Consider the following 20063-nt stretch of genomic DNA (forward strand, 5'->3'; position numbering starts at 1 on the left):
GTCTATGAAGTCAGCTCACTTAGCTATAGAACTAAAGCTAGATTGACTTCTTACAAATAATCCCCTTATCAAATACCAAAGAGTCCCTTGGGATTATGGATCTCATTTGAGAAACAAATAGTTATCAATAATGTATCTTGTGCTTCTTAGTTGAGACAAGAAACAGACTTCTAGATGCCCCTGTGCCAATTAGGTCATTTCTTCCCATAGCAACTACAAAAAAAAAAAAAAAAAAAAAAAAAAAAAACTGTCTTTATTCTCCAACTGTCTATGATGTCTGAAGAATTTTTCTCACAGTGATAAGACTTCTTCTTCTTCTTCTTCTTTTTTTTTTTTTTTGTATTAGTTCATATGCTTTCTTTCCACTCTCTTCCCTTGCTCATGGACACTGAAAAGAATGTATTCATGACTGTTTATTTTCTAGTCTGCTATCAGTGAAGAGTGTGCCTTTTATCTGCATTGATTCCGCCATGCTTCCTACCCAATCAAAGATCAGTGCACATCATGAGACCATTGATTTCTAAAATTATAATTTCAAATTAACTGCTGGCAGCTAATCATCTGTGCTTTGCTGGAGTGTCTTTTTCTAACATGTGTTTGAGAAGACCTAATCCTGCAGTGGGACTAAAATGATCTGCATGATAAGGAAAGTAACTTCAGGGCTGGCAAGATAACCCTTTGAAAGCATGCTTTTTTTCCTCACGGTTAAGACGGTTAAGACCCAGCTTTGAGCCCAGCCCCCAGTGCACTGAATGAATCTTTGTTGCCAATGGCATCCTTCTCTTGGTCTGTCTCTGCCTCTGTCTTTCTTACCTGACAAAATCAGCCTGGATTAGAGAGGCCCCAGTGAGAAGTTCCCCAAATCATAAGAAAAATAAAATGATACAGTGAATTTAAATCTGTGTTGTGTATGCAAGTGCCTGAGCACACCTATAAAATATACATTTATTTCATGAAAGGAGTATTTTGGGAACTTGCTATGTGACAACTCCCTCCTGGAAATGAACATTATGCTTAACAAATTAAAGATGATGAGAAATACTGTGTTGATATAAACTTTATTGAATTTTTGTTGAAGTAAAAGTCTGGAAAATTCTATATTTAATAGAATTTAAAATGCTTTATTTCAGTGTTACTGGAATAGAGAACAGTGTATTAAAATTAATTATGTTTTATATGTGATTTATTAAACAGTGCCTTATCTATGAATTGAACTCTTTTCTTCCTTAGCAGTCATTTCAGGTGACTGTAACTACAGACACTGTTCTCTATTCCAACTAGAGTCTGAATACTTAGAGTTAGGAGCCAATATGTACAGGAATCTTAGAAGACAGTGATGACTGAATGTCGTAAAAAATGCCGTGATCTGAGGTGGAACAACTCTCAGGGGCTAACCACAGAATTTAGAAGTCTGAATTCCATAGGTTTCAGGTTTAATCTCTGGCACCTGACATCAAATGTCAGAGGTAAGTAATGCTTCATAGTTTCCCAGACGAAAGTAATATGCATGATAACTGAACTTAAACCTGCATATGCGTCATACACGTGCACATAACTCAATATATGCCAGTTCTGTGTCCAAAATACACATTGGCTGGCAGTCATACCCATTCAATAACTTTTTAGCAACATTTGCTACTCGCTGAACACTGCTATGAACACTCAGTATCTCTTGGGCTACATGGCATTGACTAAATGGACACTGACAGGTTGATCCATACTCCCAGCCTGTTTCTATCTTTCCCTTAGTGGGGCAGAGGTCTGGGGAGATGGCGCTCCAGGAACCCAGTGGCTGAAAAAGAGTTAAGATATAAAGCAGAACAAATTGTTGAGTAACCATGAACCTAAAGGCAAGAATATTGCAAATGAAGATTTGGGGTCTCCATTTTGGAAAAAGCTAGTAGGTCTATTTTAAGTATATTCCAAGGGGCCCATGACTTTACTAGCTTTTGCCTGAGTCTAATAACTAACATGCTGATGGACCCAAGGTATTGTCTGGGGAGATGGTGTCATAGTTGGAAAAGGGACTAGAAAGCTGGATCAGGGAAGAGAAAGCTAACCTTGTCAGACAAAGCAAGGACTGCAAAAGCTGGATAAGGGCAAGAGACTGGCACACTTTAATGATGGCACTTTAGTCACTTCCAGGACACACCATCGCCTGGGGCCCTAGTCAGGGAGTCCTGGGATTCCCACACAGACATGTTGGGCCTAGACCTCTAATAGACCCCTCTCTCCACTGTCACTGGTCATCTCCATCATGAACAACATAATGAGCCCCTTTGTGGGCTCCTATGGGACCTCGCTCTCAATGTGGATCAACAGTGGTAGGGAATGTTCCATTCTCCGGAGGGAGGTTGGGCAACGTACTCTACTTACCACGCGAGGAAGATGGGTCCTGAAACTGGGGCAGCCTGGAATGTTCCTAGCTATGACTACAGATTGTGAGCTTAGACCGACAGGGATGCAGAGGTTACATAGGCTCCTGTGCTGATTATGGGGTTCAGATCCAATCAATGGGGTTTACAGATTACATCATTTCTAATATCCTAATAGCTGAAACATTTTATGATCTTCATAGCTCATCTTCTGGTTTGAAATATTAAATACTAAAGGGGACTTGTCTAAATTTGCCTGTAAAATAGCCTACATTGCAGTGGTTTTAAACATAATACACCAGGAAGAACACAGAGAAAGAATTCCACAGTGACCCTGCACCTGGAATTTCATCTTTAAGACCATGAGAAATTGAGTGTAGTAGTTGTGTCAAAGGTCAGGCTTATGAAAACAGAGAGGCACGCTAAAAAAAATTGTGACATGTGCATTAATAAATTCTTTTCTTGTGCTTACTTTTGTTGTGATCTAGCTAAATTCATAGAGATGACTTTCAGTGAATTGAGTCATAGGAAGCTGATAAAATCAATTGCTTCTACCATAGAAAGAGTATATTTGAAATCAAAGAATGCATAGCTTGGGCCCTGTCTCTGGTCTCTCAACAGTCACTGACTTTTTGTAGATAATTTCCATTTGAACTAAAGCCAAACTTTTCTGGTACTTCCCAAAACCATCTTTATAACTTTGATAACCCTGGTTGTGCTCTAAGAAAAACAAAAAGAAAGAAATCTGCATAGCACAAAGCAATTTTCACTTCCAAATGCTGCCAAGAACATTCAGAACTGCTGAAGATGCTGTGATTCCGAAGATTCCCAGCAGATTCTACATGCTTTAAACATTATATTTGACTGGTGAGGTACTTATGGCATTTTAATGGGCTCTGTCATTTCCAGCATATTAAAATAATTGACAGTGTTCAAAGCTTGATGTCCAAGTGCTCCGAGTCAGCCTCAACATTGGAACTACAGACAGGCAAGTCCCTTTTAGAATTGGCAGAGTTCTGGTCCTATTCTGTGTTTTTTTTTTTTTTTTTTATATTTAAAATTCATTCTACTAAATCTCAATCAAAATCTTTAGAAGTGATTAGAATTCAGTGCCTTTATGGCATGTATTTTTATTATATGAAATCTATATGTTTTCTTGTTAAATCTCACACTTTAGCTTGTGATGAATGATTAATTATGCTGGTGGTCAGTAATACATGGAACATTTTCTTTCGTCTCCCTTCATTTGGATTAGGGTGGATTTGTACCTTCTTCCTACAACTAATGAAAATGTACATGTCTTGGGGCTGGGCGGTGGCACACTAGGTTAAGTGCATGGAGTATGAAGCGTAAGGATCTGCACAAAGATCCTGGTTTGAGCCCCGGGCTCCTCACCTGCAGCAGAGAAGCAGGTATGCAGGTGTCTATCACTCTCCATATCTCTCCCTCTTAGTTTTTCTCTGTCCTATCCAATAAAAGATGATAAATAAAAAAAGCCTCCAGGAGCAGTGTAGTGCCATTCTAGTGATAATTCTGGAGGAAAAAGAAAAAGACAGAAAGAAAGAAATGCACAGGCTTATTAAATTTGCACTTGATTATACTTAAATTTCTATGGACACCTCATTACTTTAGACACTGTTTAAAGAAATCAAGACTGAATGGTGAAGTTATTTGAAAAAGTAAGCCTATTGTTGGTATGCTTCTAAGACCCCTTCTGTTTCATTGGTTTAGTTCCCCCCTGCTTAACACTGTATTCTATTTACATAACCACTGTTAACTAAGCACTGCCCTCCCTCCAGGGCATTGGTGGTTCAGTGGTAGAATTCTGGCCTGCCCCGCCCCCTCTCCTTGTCACACCCTGATTTTCACCAGTCACTTTTTGCTCCACCCTCTCTACGTCACATCCGGTTTCCACACTATTTGGCCAGTATATATACGGACAGGATAATGCTTAAATATAGTTTTAGTTTATTTTAGCTTAGCTTGGCTTAGATTGTGCTGTGTTCCTCATGAATAAAGAGATACTACATACAGCTCAGCCATGAGTCCCTGGTCATCTGTCTCCCACTCATGAAGCTAGACCGACAATAATGATGTAACTATATGTAAACACTAAGCCTATAGATAACATGCGGCCTTACCTTGGCCTTGGCAGCTATTAACCAGCTATGAGTTGACTGAATCAGCTGGAATGACAGAGTGTAGGTGTAGAGGCCTTGCTTTCTTTTCACCACTCCCTCTGAATCTATCCCTTCCTTATGTCCTTCATTCCCAGTGAATGCAACCTTATGCAGGTAGCAGGTCTTGCCAATCTCTTCCAATTACAGCAGTCCCATTAAAAATGTAGTTATTTTTTTTTAATTTTATCATCTTTGTTTATTGGCTAGAGACATCCAGAAATTGAGAGGAAGGGGGAGATAGAGAGGGCGACAGAGACAGAGAGATACCTGCAGCCCTGCTTCACCCCTCGTGAAGCTTTTTCCCTGCAGGTGGAGACCAGGGGCTTGAACCCAGGTCTTTGAGCATTGTAACATGTGCACTCAACCAGGTGTGCCACCATCCAACCCCCAAAATATATTTGCTTATTAAAAAGAACCTGACATGCAGGTTCTGGGGACTGAACATGGACCTTCATGCATGCAGACCAGGTGCTTCACTGCTGTAGAATCTCCCGAGATGTAACATTCCCGTTTCTATAAATTATAATTTTCCATCTAGAGGAATAATAAAATTATGAACTCAATGTGCACCTTGTTACACCCTGAGATACACACGGCCTCTGCTATGGCACACCTGACTTCTGCTCTTGCTTACTTATTTTTTCCTGCTCTTAGAGGCTGCCTTGTGTGATCATGGGAAAGATTCTGGCTTTACTGCTTCTGGTGTCCAGGAATGTTGGCACCATTTATGAAGGCTGATAACCAAAGCCTACTTTCTCTAGGGATATGTGACATCAAACCATCTGGATAAGGACCTCCTTTAATCATTCTTTTCATGGGACACAATACTCTAGCTGGCTGCTCCCTTATAACCTTTAGCTAGAATCTCTCTCCCCTCAAATAAATTGGTGCTGACTTTGAGTTTATTTCTATGAAAACACTCCCCTCCGGTCTTGCATCAGTGGAAGAAAACCTTTATCTCACTGGAGTAATGTTTATGCCTTCACTAGGCAGGATCTTCTCATAACATTACTCTCTCCTCACATCCAAGTTCCTCAGCCTCTTAGGGGGGAGGGGGGGATGCTATTTCCACTTCATTACACAGACACCACTTGGTTTAAGAGAAGACCAGTGTGACAGGGGGAATGCAATCCCTCAGAATTTCTGTCCTCAGTCCTTCTGAATGTGACTTGATTTGGAAGAAGGGTCAACGTAGATGTAATGAGCTTAATCACGATGAAGCCCTACTGCTTCGGGGTGGGCACTAACCCCAAAGGGCTAATGTCCATGTGTAAAGAGGACACTCTGTTGCAGCAGTGCACACGTAGAGCTAAGTGAACGGAAAGGCAGTAAGCACTGTGCATTTTCAAGCCAAGACATGCCCAATAGTGCCAGAAAAACCACTGAAGCTAGGGAGTTGAATGGAACAGATGACAGACTTTCCCTCATGGTCTTCTGGAAGAACTCAAGGAAGACACTAAGCAGAGACTGGACTGGAGTTGGGGTACTGCACCAAAGTAAAAGACACCGGGGGGTGAGATGGCAGAGATACAAGGACCTGGGACATGATGGCAGAAGAAGACCTAGTGGGGGTTGAATTGTAATGTGGAAAACTGGGAAATGTTAAGCATGTATAAATGACTGTATTTTACTATTGACTATAAACCATTAATCCACCAATAAAGAAATACAAAAAAAAAAAGAAAATATCAGAAAAGTTCTCTTAATTTCATATATATCCTCTAAGGCGCCATTTTTTTATAGGCTAGAACAGAGAGAAATTAAGAGATAGGGGAAGATAAAAAGGGAGAGAGAGAGACAGGTAGACAGATGCAGACCTGCTTCTGCTTGTGAAACATCCCCCATGCAGGTATGGAGCTGGGGGCTTGAACTAGGGTTCTTTGCCTTTGTGTTATGTGCACTTAACCTGGTTAAGTTCTCTAGGGACTATGTAAGTCCCAGATTTTCAGTGATCATTAGATCAAAGGCACCAAGGTGGCACCAACCCAAAGTGGAAAGTGATTTCTGTTTACTGGAATACTTTGTCTCTTAGCATCTTGTCCTCAACCTAGGAGCCACCCACATCCCTTACTTGTCCTGGCTTTCAGCTCATTTTGACAGCCATTGACTCTTTAAAATCTCAGACTGAAAAGAAATGATCCCTGGGCTGTAATAATTACATACAGTTGATTTCTCTCCAGTAGATAATGCTAGACAGAGACATACATCACAGATAAACATACACAGGCAGAACGGAGACAATCAGTGTGAGAGATCTACCTTCTTGTGAAGCCATTTTATTCCAGTGACCTTATTTCTGTTATTCAAAACCTCTCAGGGGAAACTGATGAATATTTGAGGAAGACAAATAGAGACAGTGCCTCCATATAACTCCTAAAATAGAAAAAAAAAGTACTGACTTAGAAACTAGATATTCTAATTTATGAAAATACATCTACTGAGAAATGTCTTTGAGGAAGCCTCAAGTTGTTTTCCTCTTTGCTTTCAGGAATGAAATCAAATAATATTAACACCTTAATGCAGAAAATATCTTTATTGCATTATTATTATTACTATTATTATCATTATCATCATTACTTTTAGTCTAGTGATTTCTAGGTCAAAAGCCAAGCCCAAAAGGGTGAGGTGGCAGGGTTTCTGTCGGTGCCTATATGTTAGTCAGCCAGCAAGCAGCTGTCCCTTGAATTTAGCTGTGTTGACAGTGAAACTCCTGAGCTTTTGAATTTGGCAAGACTAACAGGGGAAACAACAAAATTATGACAATCTGCTTGATTTTACTGCTAGGAGAAGAGAAGAAAGAGCAGCCAGGGGAAAATGAACAAGAAGAATTTAAATCAGAGAAAGGGAGAGGTGAAGTGAGAGATACATAAGAGGAAACAAGCAAACAAAGGCATGATATGCAAGGCCAGGCAGTGGCACACCTGGTTGAGCACACACTGCAGTGTGCAAGGACCCTGGTTCAAGCCCCTTGTCCCCACCTGTGGGGAGAAAGCTTCAGGAATATTGGCAGGGCTGCAGGTGTCTCTCTGTCTTTTTCCCTCTCTACCTCTCCCTCCCCTCTCAATTTCTCTGTCTCCATCCAATAAATAAATAAATACATGCATACATACATACATACATACACAAATGCACAAATAAAATTAAATAAATATCAGGGAAGAATAAGGAATGGATACCCATATCAAGGATGGGCTTAATGTGATTGATTCAAAAAGGTAGGAAGCACATACCTAAAGCAGACAAACAAACAAACCTGGCAACACCAAGAAAGAAGGGTAATCTCTTTTAGAAATATCCATACATTTTTAGTTATGTTTGTTCCTATCTTTAGTTAATTGACTTTTTTTTAAATCTCTACACATACGATTTTGTTTTTTTTTTGTTTTTGGTCAATATGTTTTATGAAAACTAAAATACCATGATTACAATCATAAATTGAAATGTATATATATATATATATATATATATATATATATATATATATATCAGATAAAACACATCACTGCAAGATTTTTGCTATTGCCAGTACAGTGCGGCTGTGGGAGGGTCATAGGGCACATGGAACTTCAGCTGCTCTTGGGAAAAAGATGAACCACCTTGTTATAAATCTTCAATAATCTGCTCCACAGTATTGTCTGACAAACATTTTTGTGTGGTAGGTTTTTAAGACATCTGCAATGTTTTCTTTTGACGGTGAGTTCAGGGATACAAAAATCTTCCTCTCACTTGCTGGGCTCTTCAGAATCCACAAATGGTGGGCAGCAATTCCTGCTGTGAACACATCTGTCCCATTTAACCTGAATCCTGTTAGTGGAGGCAGTAACCAAGTTTTCCTTGAAGCCTTGGTGAGAAACAATCTCCACCTGTCCCCGGAATTAATCCTGTTGCCATTTCTGGCATTGCAGGAGGAGACTTCTCAGGAGCCACTCAGAATTGTCCATAAACTGAGAGACCAACTCCCCCACTCATTTTCATTTCATGAATAAGAGCAACATGTGGTTTCTGACATGAAGCATGAGCTGTGGATGAATCTGCCAAATCCCACAGAGATTCAGGGGCTTCAGGAACTTTGGCCTGTTTATAGTAATCACGGCCTTCACAGTCTTCTCTTTCCAATGACACTTCTTCTGTATCTGCTGTTCATACTTTGTTCTTCTCAAATGCTGCAGTATGGTACTAGTGCTTTTGACAGAATGGAATCTGGGAATAAGCCTCCTTACCTGCAGTTCCCAATTAATTGACATTTCTACAGATTATGTTATATTTGAACAAATCACTTGCACTCCCTTGCCTTGGTGTGTCAGAGTTAGTGGTTCAAAGATGCATTAGCAGAACACTATATGGCTTGTACTGCTTCCTGTTTCCTCCTCCTCTTCCTCATTTTATTTTATTATTTTCTTGTCTTAGTATTATTATTTTAATTTTTAGTTATAAAGTGGAAATACTGAAAAGACCATAGGGTAACACATTTACAAGTCTGTTGGTCTGCTTCTAATTCTGCTTCTAAGACCCCTTCTGTTTTGATCATCACGTTAGGTTCACTTGCATTGCTTAACACTGTGGTCTATTTACATAATCACTGCTTTACCTGAGACCCGCCCTGCCTACAGGGCATTGGTTTAATCCCACTGGTTCACACTCTTTTTGCTCTGCCCCCTCTCCTAGTCACACCCTGTTTTCCACCATTTAATCACCATTGGTTTGCACTCTCTTTTTGCTAAGCCCTCTCTCCTACCACTTCCTTCTTGGGATGTATAAAAGAATCTTCTTTTCTGATTGAACACACATGGGATTGCCTTCTGGCTCCCAGAGTTCCAGAGTCTCTCTTTTCTGTGATGCTAGCCTGGCACGAGTTCCTAATCCCTCTTCCATGCAACAGCCTAGGTTGGCTCCAGTCGAGTTCTCTTCAACCCAGAGAGCATGTGCTCAGGAAGAAGCACCGTGAGGCTATCCTAGTACAATTCCACACAATTCCCACCACCATATCCTATCTTTGTATCCCATCCCTCCCCTGATAGCTTTCCTATTCTTTATCCCTTTGGGAGTGTGGACCCAGGGTCATTGTGGCTGCAGAATGTGTAGTTGTCTTATTATTTTATTCTTATTATTTTATGGCACTAAGTCTCACACGTAACTGACTTTACTGTTCCTGGGCCAATTTTTCAGTTTTTTTAAAATTTTTAATTATCTTTATTTTTTACATAGAGAGCCAAAAATCGAGAGGGGAGGGAGAGACAGAGAGGGAAAGAGGCACGGAGATACCGGCAGTCCTGCTTCACCACTTGCAAAGCTTTCCCCTACAGGTGGGGACCAGGGGCTTGAACATGGGCCCTTTTGCATTGTAACATGTGCACTCAGCCAGCTGTGCCACCACCCCAAGTTGATTTTTTTAAGTAGATTATAGGTAGACACAGGAGGAGAGAGAGAGAGAGAGAGAGAGAGAGAAAGAGAGAGAGAGAGAGAGAGAACATTCATGAGCATAAGGTCCCACTTCATTGTCACACCCAACTGTGGTGTCATGGGGGCTCCCATGTAGAGCTAGGGCTTGAACTCAGGACTTAATGGGCATAAGCTGTCTTCTCCTTTCCTTAATCCAAAAATGTAATTTTCATGGAGTCGGGCGGTAGCACAATGGGTAAGCGCATGTGGCACAAAGCGCAAGGACCAGTTAGAATCCTGGTTTGAGCCCCCTGGTCCCCACCTGCAGGAGAGTTGCTTCACAGGCGGTGAAACAGGTCTGCAGGTGTCTCTCTGTCTCTTTTCCTCTCTATCTCCTCTTCCTCTCTCAATTTCTCTCTGTTTCTATTGAGTAACAAATAAAAATAAATAAAAAAATGTAATTTTCAAAATCACCCATAGATTATCAGTTGTGTTAACAAAGAAGACATAACTCCCTTCGACACCCCTCAAAAAGCAGCTGTTGGAAAGGAGAGAGACTGAGTCAAGGCATTTTAGTATTGTTTGGTGTTAGGTATTAGTTTGGCACTGAAAGGCGACAAAACACACACGCTGCTATTTTACTTCAAACTAAGGTCTAGGGAAACGGAGACTCAACCTTCCTGACAACAGTTCAGTACGAGGTTAACAAGGTCCCTGAGTGGCACCCACCCCTTCCCACTGTGTGATCGCACAGGGGTCACTCAGTTGGCATCATCAAGATGAAGCCATTCTAACCAAGGGCTTCTCATCTTTACTGAGTAGTTTCTATTTGAGAAAGACCTGAGTGCCCAGAGTTTAATAGCCTGTATCATTAGCCTGCAACTATTTTTAACAGAAGTCAAGCTTTCTTTTTCATTTAGTGCCATATTTCTCATGCCAGAATATCAGAAGTCATCCAACTTGTAAGGCTTTAAAAGATGCATTTTAAAGACGTGAAAGAATGTGGGTTCTGTGAAAGGATAGCAGAGTATGAGACTGGATTCCAGATTGACTCTGACATGAACAGGCTGTGACCATGACAATGGAAGATTCCTGTCTGTCTTTTTTTTTTTTTTTCTTGATTTGGTTGAATAATAATATTTTAAAAAACATATGTCCTGGATCCCTGCCTCCTCAAAGCCCTGTCACACTAGGGAAAGAGAGAGACAGGCTGGAAGTATGGATATACCTGTCAACACCCATGTTCAGCGGGGAAGCAATTACAGAAGCCAGACCTTCCACCTTCTGCATCCCACCGTGACCCTGGGTCCATGCTCCCAGAGAGATAGAGAATAGGAAAGCTATCAGGGCAGGGGATGGGATACGGAGCTCTGGGGGTGGGAACTGTGTGGAAATGTACCCCTCTTATCCTATGGTCTTGTCAATATTTCCATTTTATAAATAAAAATTAAAAATCCTTCTTTCTCATTTCATAAAGTTTTTATTAAGGTTCAAATGAAAATGTAGTACTGGGGCTGAGTGGTTAAGTGCATATGTCCCCTTGCATAAGGATTTGGGTTCAGTTCCCCCAGTTCCCACCTTTGTGGGGGGCCTTCATGAGCAGTGAAACAGTGCTGCAGGTGTCTCTCTGTCTCTTTCTCCCTCTCTATCCCTCTTTTCTCTATTTCTCTCTGTCCTATCAAAAGAAATGAATAAGTACCATGTAAAAGGAAAGTGTAGTTCTGATGGAAGCATAGAATGACATGCAAAATGGCATGTGTTCTGGAGTTAGACCAACTAGGTATGAACTACCGGGATGGCTAGCTTCGTGGGTGGGAGACAGATGACCAGGGACTCATGGCTGAGCTGGGAAGCAGTATCTCTTTATTCATGTGGAACACAGCACAATCTAAGCTAAGCTATCTCTAATCACAATCCTGTCCTTATATATATACTCACCAAGTTGGGTGGAAACAAGATGTGATATAGAGAGGGTGGAGCGAAAAAAAGATTGGTGGAAATCAGGGTGTACTATGAGAGGGGGTGGAGCAGAAAGACATCATGAACCAGTGGGGATTAAACCAATGCCTTGCAGGCAGGGTGGTGCTTAGTTAACAGTGGTTATGGAAATAGAATACAGTGCTAAGCAGGGGGGATTAAACCAATGAAACAGAAGGGGTTTTAGAAACAGAATTAGAAGCAGAACAACAATGAACCAGTACTCCACTGTTAGTTGAAGGCAGAACTTGACTTGATGAATTTTAATTTCTCAGTTTTATTCTGTTCAGTGGGGTTATATGATTGTGATATCAGCAATAATAGTCTTGCTCTTGGACCTGATTTGAAAACTAACTAAAAATTGCCTTAGACTCCTGATATTTCAGTTTTGGAGTCTTGCAAGTTCAGTACAATGCTACAAAAGCGTCTCCTTGGCTATTTATGTTTTTATTTATTTATTTATTTATTTTTATCACCAAAGGCTTGGTAACTGTACAGCAAATTGGTCAAGCAGGTCTGCAGGTGTTTATCTTTATTTCTCCCTCTCTATCTTCCCCTCCTCTCTCAATTTCTCTCTGTCCTGTCCAATAAAATGGAAAAACTGGCCTCCAGGAGCAGTGGACTCATTGTGTTAGCACCAAGCCCCAGCAATAACCCTGGAGGAAAAAAAAAAAAACTTTGACTGTGGGGCGGGGGAGCTGGATGGTGGTGCATCTGGTTAAGCACACATAGTACTAAGCACAAGGACGCACATAAGGATCTAGGTTCGAGCCCCCACTCCCCACCTGCAGGGGGGTCACTTCACAAGTGGTGAAACTGGCCTGCAGGTGTCCATCTTTCTCTCTCCCTCTCGGTGTTCCCCTCCTCTCTCAATTTTTCTCTGTCCTATTTAATAAAATGAAAAAATTAAAAAAGAGTGGTCCAGGAGGTGGCACAGGGAATAAAGCATCAGACTCTCAAGCATGAGGTCTTGAGTTCAATCCCCAGCAGCACATGTACCAAAATGATGTCTGGTTCTTTTTCTCTCTCTCTCCTCCTATCTTTCTCATTAATAAGTAAGTGAAATATTTTTTACACAAAAGAGGAAAACATGGCCACCAGGAACAATAGAACCCCCACTGAGCCCCAGTGACTCGAGGCAAAAATAAATAAATAATACGTTGACTATGTACAAGTACTATGTACCTAAGGGTTGAGCCCTGTGATGTAGTTTTCTGTATTTTAATTACTGTTTCACCTGGGCTTGAAAGTGTGGTCATGTCTTTGTCAGTTTCTGGCCCTTGGTTAACTGCAGAGTCCATGAGAACAAGAACTCATGGGAGGGGCTTGATAGCTTTGTTCCACAGATAATGAAGAATGATTCCTGGGCTGGGGATCTGTGGAAATGCAAATAGGAGAGAGAGATGATATTAGCATGTAGTGCATGGTTTGCATCAGAAAGTCTGGCATTTTCAGAAAGAGGCGATTAGCTATAAGAAAACACCTGGATAGGCGCAGTCATCTGATGGCTGCTTAGTATTGTCTGCTGTTGAGAAAAATTTATTTGTCATAATTCTCTGATAATATCTGCCCTAAGTGAAAAATATCTAAGTTACACGTCTGATGAATATAAGAAATTATAGTTAAAATTTCATACCATTTTTTCTTTTTGTTTTCTTTTTTTTTTCAATCTATAAAAAGGAAACATTGACAAAACCATAGGATAAGAGGGCTACAACTCTACATAATTCCCACCAACAGATCTCCGTATCCCATCCCCTCCTTTGATGGCTTCCCTATTCTTTAAAAAAAAATTTTATTTATAAAAAGGAAACATTGACAAAACCATAGGATAAAAGGGATACAACTCCACACAGTTCCCACCACCAGATCTCCGTATCCCATCCCCTGCCCTGATAGCTTTCCTATTCTTTATCCCTCTGGGAGTATGGACCCAGGGTCATTATGGTATGCAGAAGGTGGAAGGTCTGGCTTCTGTAATTGCTTCCCCGCTGAACATGGGCATTGACAGGTGGATCCATACTCCCAGCCTGTCTCTCTCTTTCCCTAGTGGGGAAGGGCTTTAGGGAAGCAGAGCTCCAGGACACATTGGTGGGGTTCTCTTTCCAGGGAAGTCTGGTCACATCCTGCTAGCATTTGGAACCTGGTGGCTGAAAAGAGAGTTAATATACAAAGCCAAACAAACTGTTGACCAATCATGGACCTAAAGGCTGGAATAGTGCAGATGAAGAGTTGGGGGGGCCCTTCATTTTGTAGATAGCTAGTAGGCATATTTTAGTTATATTCCAAAGGGCCTGTGGTTATACTAGTTTTTTTTTCTTTTTCCTTTTTCTTTATTTTTTTTCCCTAAAGGATCATAGAGGATGTATATGTGAATATATATATACATATACACATACACATATACATACACATACATATACATATATATGACATTAATTCTATACTTACTTTAGAGGGAAGAGTAAATTTTAAATGAAAAGGTGATACTGGAACTGGGTAACTTCAGAACTGACACTGACATCTGAATTATTCCTAAAGCCAGCAAGTGACTGAGCCTCCCTGTGCCATGTGCTTCTGCTGTGGATGTCAGCCCGACCTCAGGGCCGTTGCCCTAATATTATCTCTCCAGTATCAGCTGTATGTCATGGCTTGTTCTTATATGCAATTCTGAAAATACATAGCAGGAAGTTGACAGAAATTGTACTAGTGGTCATAAAAAAAATAGCAAGGATTATGATCAGGGATTTAAACTCTAGATTAAGATTTCTTCTTCTTCTTTTTATCTGTGGTAAAGTAAGGGGACTCTGCCCTTAATTGCACACCCATAAAATAAGAACAGTGACTCTCAGTTCCTAAACTTGTTTAATGATTATGTGAAATGTGCTCAATAAAATCTGGCCTTCACCGTATCCCAATAATCTGAGCAGTTTCCGCTCCTGATGATTATGACCTGTGGAGCAGAAGAGAACTATCACCACCTGGTGGTTCCATAATTTGTGAGCCATAAAACAAAAAACAAACGGACAAACAAAAACAGGTGAATTTTTAAGTATCTCTGCTATCTCTTTTATATCAATTAGAGAAAAGTAAGTTCTATGTCATAACAATTAGTTTTCAGTGCACCATACTAGAGTTACATGATCCTTACAACTTACTTTATGTCCCCAGAGCAATTCTGTGGGCTTTCTAGGTAAGGAGCCTACTTAGCTTTATAGCCTCGATTTTAGACACATAGCAGGCATTTAATAGGGAACTTATCAAATAACATCTCTTAAAAATGTTTTAAACTAAAAGCAGACACCACTGTATTTATTAATTTAATAAGCTCTGCCTTTACAAAATTTACAAATACTGCTTTCTTTTTGCGCATCAGGTAGACTCTACAGACACATTTCATTTACTTATTTAAAATTTTTATTTATAAAAAGGGAAGCGAGGAGTCGGGCTGTAGCGCAGCGGGGCAAGCACAGGTGGCACAAAGCACAAGGACGGGCATAAGGATCCCGGTTCGAACCCCGGCTCCCCACCTGCAGGGGAGTCGCTTCACAGGCGGTGAAGCAGGTCTTCAGGTGTCTATCTTTCTCTCCTCCTCTCTGTCTTCCCCTCCTCTCTCCATTTCTCTCTGTCCTATCCAACAACGACAACAACAATAATAACTACAGCAATAAAACAACAAGGGCAACAAAAGGGAATAAATAAATAAAATAAATATTAAAAAAAAGGAAGCATTGACAAAAAACATAGATTAAGATGGGTACAACTGCACAGAGTTCCCACTATCAGATCTCTGTATCCCGTCCCCTCCCCTGATAGCTTTCCCATTCTCTATCCCTCTGGGAGCATGGACCCAGGGTCACTGTGGGATGCAGAAGGTGGAAGGTCTGGCTTCTGTAACTGCTTCCCCGCTGAACATGGGTGTTGGCAGGTGGATCCACACTCCCAGCCTGTCTCTCTCTTTCCCTAGTGTCTTTATCTGCAGGCCTGCTTCGCCGCTTATGACTCTTTTCCCCAGGGATTGAACCGGGATCCTTGCTCCAGTTCTTGCACTTTGAACTATGTGTGCTTAGACCCAGTGTGCTACGGCATGCCCCCTTCAGTGTGATTTTCTACATTTATTTTAGTAGTAACTATTTTATAGGAATTATTTATTTATTTATTTATTCTTGGATATAGTTAGAGAGAAATTGAAAGGAAAGGGGAGATAGAGAGAAACAGACACCTGCAGCCCTGCTTCACCATTCATGATTCTTTCCCCCTGCAGGTGGGGCCCAGGGGCTTGAACCTGGGTCCTTGGGCACTGTAATGCGAGTGCTTAACCAGGTGTGCCCCTGCCTGGCCCCCTCAGAAGTGAATCTTCATCAGTCTTTTGGTCTGGGGCTTATTCTCTGCTAGCTTTGTGTAGATACATGTGCTTCAAGTTGGCTGTGAAACCTTGATCTCACAGAAGATCCCTGGTCTATATTTCTTGGGTATCAATGCTCCCCAAATGTGGTATGTCCTTGGGTCAAATACAAATGGTGAGGAGATAATAAAACCATATTTATGGGATCTGGTCCTATGTTTGGGTAGCTTCCTCTTGGGGAAAACTGCAGGAAATTCTTACATGGAAAGAATAAGAGATTAAGCAAAAGAAACTACTACCTGAACCCAGAGACCCCTCACAGAATGGGAGAAGATCTTTCCATGCCATACATCAGATAAGAGTTTAATAACCAACATATATAAAGAGCTTGCCAGACTCAACAACAAGACAACAAATAACCCCATCCAAAAATGGGGGGAGGACATGGACAGAATATTCACCACAGAAGAGATCCAAGAGGCTGAGAAACATATGAAAAAATGCTCCAAGTCTCTGATTGTCAGAGAGATGCAAATAAAGACAACAATGAGATACCACTTCACTCCTGTGAGAATGTCACACATCAGAAAAGGTAACAGCAGCAAATGCTGGAGAGGGTGTGGGGTCAAAGGAACCCTCCTGCACTGCTGGTGGGAATGTCAATGGGTCCAACCTCTGTGGAGAGCAGTCTGGAGAACTCTCTGAAGGCTAGAAATGGACCTACCCTATGACCCTGCAATTCCTCTCCTGGGATATATCCTAAGGAACCCAACACATCCATCCACAAAGATCTGTGTACACATATGTTCTTGGCAGCACAATGTATAACAGCCAAAACCTGGAAGCAACCCAGGTGTCCAACAACAGATGAGTGGCTGAGCAAGTTGTGGTATATATACACAATGGAATACTCCTCAGCTGTAAAAAATGGTGACTTCACCATTTTTAGCCGATCTTGGATGGACCTTGAAAAAATCATGTTGAGTGAAATAAGTCAGAAACAGAAGGATGAATATGGGATGATCTCACTCTCAGGCCGAAGTTGAAAAACAAGATCAAAAAAGAAAACACAAGTAGAACCTGAAATGGAATTGGCGTATCGCACCAAAGTAAAATCTCTGGGGTGGGTGGGTGGGGAGAATACAGGTCCATGAAGGATGATAAATGACATAGTGGGGGTTGTATTGTTAAATGGGAAACTGGGGAATGTTATGCATGTACAAACTATTGTATTTACTGTTGAATGTAAAACATTTAATTCCCCAATAAAGAAATAAATTAAAAATGAATAAATAAATAAAAGAATAAGAGATTAAAGTCAATAAGAGATTGAAAGTAAATGAAAAAATAGTTTTCACTGGTATACACAAACAACAACAAAGGCCAAAAGTTTCCCTTCTCAGATAAATCGTCACAATATGGTTCCTCAGATTAGCCCCTTATCTCAAGCTGCCACAATTCCAGCTTGCTGGACTGGGTGGATTCCGTGAGTGTCTACCTTTCTCTTTCTCTCATGCTCTCTCTTTCCCCCTTTCTCTTTCTTGTAAAATATTTTTTTTATTATCTTTACTTATTGTTTAGAGACAACCGGAAACTGAGAGGAAGGATGAAATAAAGAGTCAGAGAGTCACCTGCAGCCCTGCTTCACCACTCATGAAGCCTTTCCCCTCCAGGTGGGGACTAGGGGCCTTGAACCTGGATCCTTGTGCACTGTAATGTGTGTGCTCAACCAGGTGTGCCTCCACCTGGCCCTCTCCCCTTCTCTCTTCATATCTCCCTCCCCATCCTTTCTTCTTATCCTCCCTCTCTTCCTTTTAAAAAAAATTTTATAATTATTTATTTTCCCTTTTGTTGCCCTTTTTATTGTTGTAGTTATTATTGCTGTTATTGATGTCATTGTTGTTAGATAGGACAGAGAGAAATGGAGAGAGGAGGGGAAGACAGAGAGGGAGAGAGAAAGACAGACACCTGCAGACTACCTGTGAAGCGACTCTCCTGCAGGTAGGGAGCCGGGGGCTCGAACCGGGATCCTCACGCTGGTCCTTGTGCTTTGTACCACGTGCGCTTAACTCTTCCTTTTTGACCACGTAGGCTATTTGTGAGACTTGGTGCCTCCATAAGGATACTAATTTCTTTTTTTTTAATATTTATTTATTCCCTTTTTGTTGCCCTTGTTGTTTATTGTTGTAGTTATTATTGTTGTCATTGTTGTTGGATAGGACAGAAAGATGGAGAGAGGAGGGGAAGACAGAGAGGGGGAGAGAAAGACAGACACCTGCAGACCTGCTTCACCGCCTGTGAAGCGACTCCCCTGCAGATGGGGAGCCGGGGGCTGGAACCGGGATCCTTAAGCTGGTCTTTGTGCTTTGCACCACGTGCGCTTAGCCTGACTTAACCCGCTGAGCTACCACCTGACTCCCAGGATACCAATAATTTCTTCCATTTTCATAGAGAGAAAGTAATAAAGGAGGCGGGAGGGAAATGAGTAAAGCCTGCCGCACTGCTTCACTGCTTGTGAAGCTTCCTCTCCATTGGGGACAGATGAGGACTAGCGCTTGAACCCAGGTTCTCCTACTAAGAAATATTTGTGGAAACTATTACACTCTACCATGATACTAGGGCATTTATTTGGTAGCTTTTCCTTTAAAAATGAACATCACTTTGAAAGATTGACATCCTTAATCCTATAAGAAACTGTTGCTTAAAGAAAAAACTTTGTCATTTTTACTGACTTTATTGCTTTGTGAAATAAACAGTAATAGTCACAGTGATGCTCAGAACTCTGTTTAGATCGCACACTCTCTGGCCATCTTCTGTTCAAATTGTGTACGCGTATTGCAGATAGCTTAGCATTCTCACTTGAGAATCAATTTGAAGCCATCTTATTAAGTGAGATAAGCCAAAAAGGGAAAGATGGCTATTGGGTAACAACACTGTATCCTCGTATTTACACACCCTTTTCTAAGGAGACCAACAGTTCTGTAGATCCCGATGATCTCAAGGCGGTGTGTCATGAGATGCTCAAGTCTGCATGATTAGGAAAATACAGTCGATAAACTTTCACTCAAAATCCATGATCTTGAAGCCAGGCGGTGGCGCACCTGCTGAGGCGCACACATCACAAGGCACAAGGACCTGGGCTCAAGTCCCTACCTGCAGGTGGTGAAGCAAGTCTGCAGGTGTCTCTCATCTCTCCTTTCTGTCTCCCCCTTCCCTCTCGATTTCTCTGTCTCTATCCAATAATAAGTAAATAAATATTTTTTTTAAAAAAAAAGGAAAGAAAGCTGACTCAGGATATGCCTCTACAAATACGATTGAATCACTTTAATCCATCAAGGCTTTTGTATGATATCCAAGGCAGGGCACTGAGTGAGTGGCTGTATACATCATCTTATTTGTTCTTCAAAACAGACACAGAAATTGAGGTTTACATAATTTGACACAAAGTAATTAAGTCTCACACGGCTTAAGAAACTTGATTTATTTTATTTTACTTATTATTTATTTATAAAAAGGAAACACTGACAAAACCATAGGATAAGAGGGGTACAACTCCACACAATTCCCACCACCAGAAAAAAAAAGAAAGAAAATTACTTTAAAGTCAAGATAATTGATGGGAGTTGAAATTCAATCCCAAATGGAACCCAGTCCTTTTTTCTTTTAATTGTGGTTTAATAATGCTTAGCAAGATTGTAAGTTACCAGTGAGAAAATTCCACACAGTTTCCGGTATCCAAGTTCCATGTCCCATCCCCTCCACTGGAAGCCTCCCTATTCTTTATCCCCCTGGGAGTATGGACCAGAA

General features: G+C 41.0%; 1 protein-coding gene and 1 pseudogene across 1 annotated transcript in view; one reads left to right on the forward strand and one right to left on the reverse strand.

Moving 5' to 3' along the window:
• The window catches only part of PRKG1 (protein kinase cGMP-dependent 1), a 1377090-nt gene that overhangs the window by 40965 nt on the left and 1316062 nt on the right, over positions 1 to 20063 (forward strand). The gene's annotated exons all lie outside the window — the stretch shown is intronic.
• LOC132541518 (3-hydroxyisobutyryl-CoA hydrolase, mitochondrial-like) lies at positions 8072 to 9367 on the reverse strand (annotated as a pseudogene).

Source organism: Erinaceus europaeus, chromosome 1 (genome assembly GCF_950295315.1).
Source record: "Erinaceus europaeus chromosome 1, mEriEur2.1, whole genome shotgun sequence".
NCBI classification, from domain to species: domain Eukaryota; kingdom Metazoa; phylum Chordata; class Mammalia; order Eulipotyphla; family Erinaceidae; genus Erinaceus; species Erinaceus europaeus.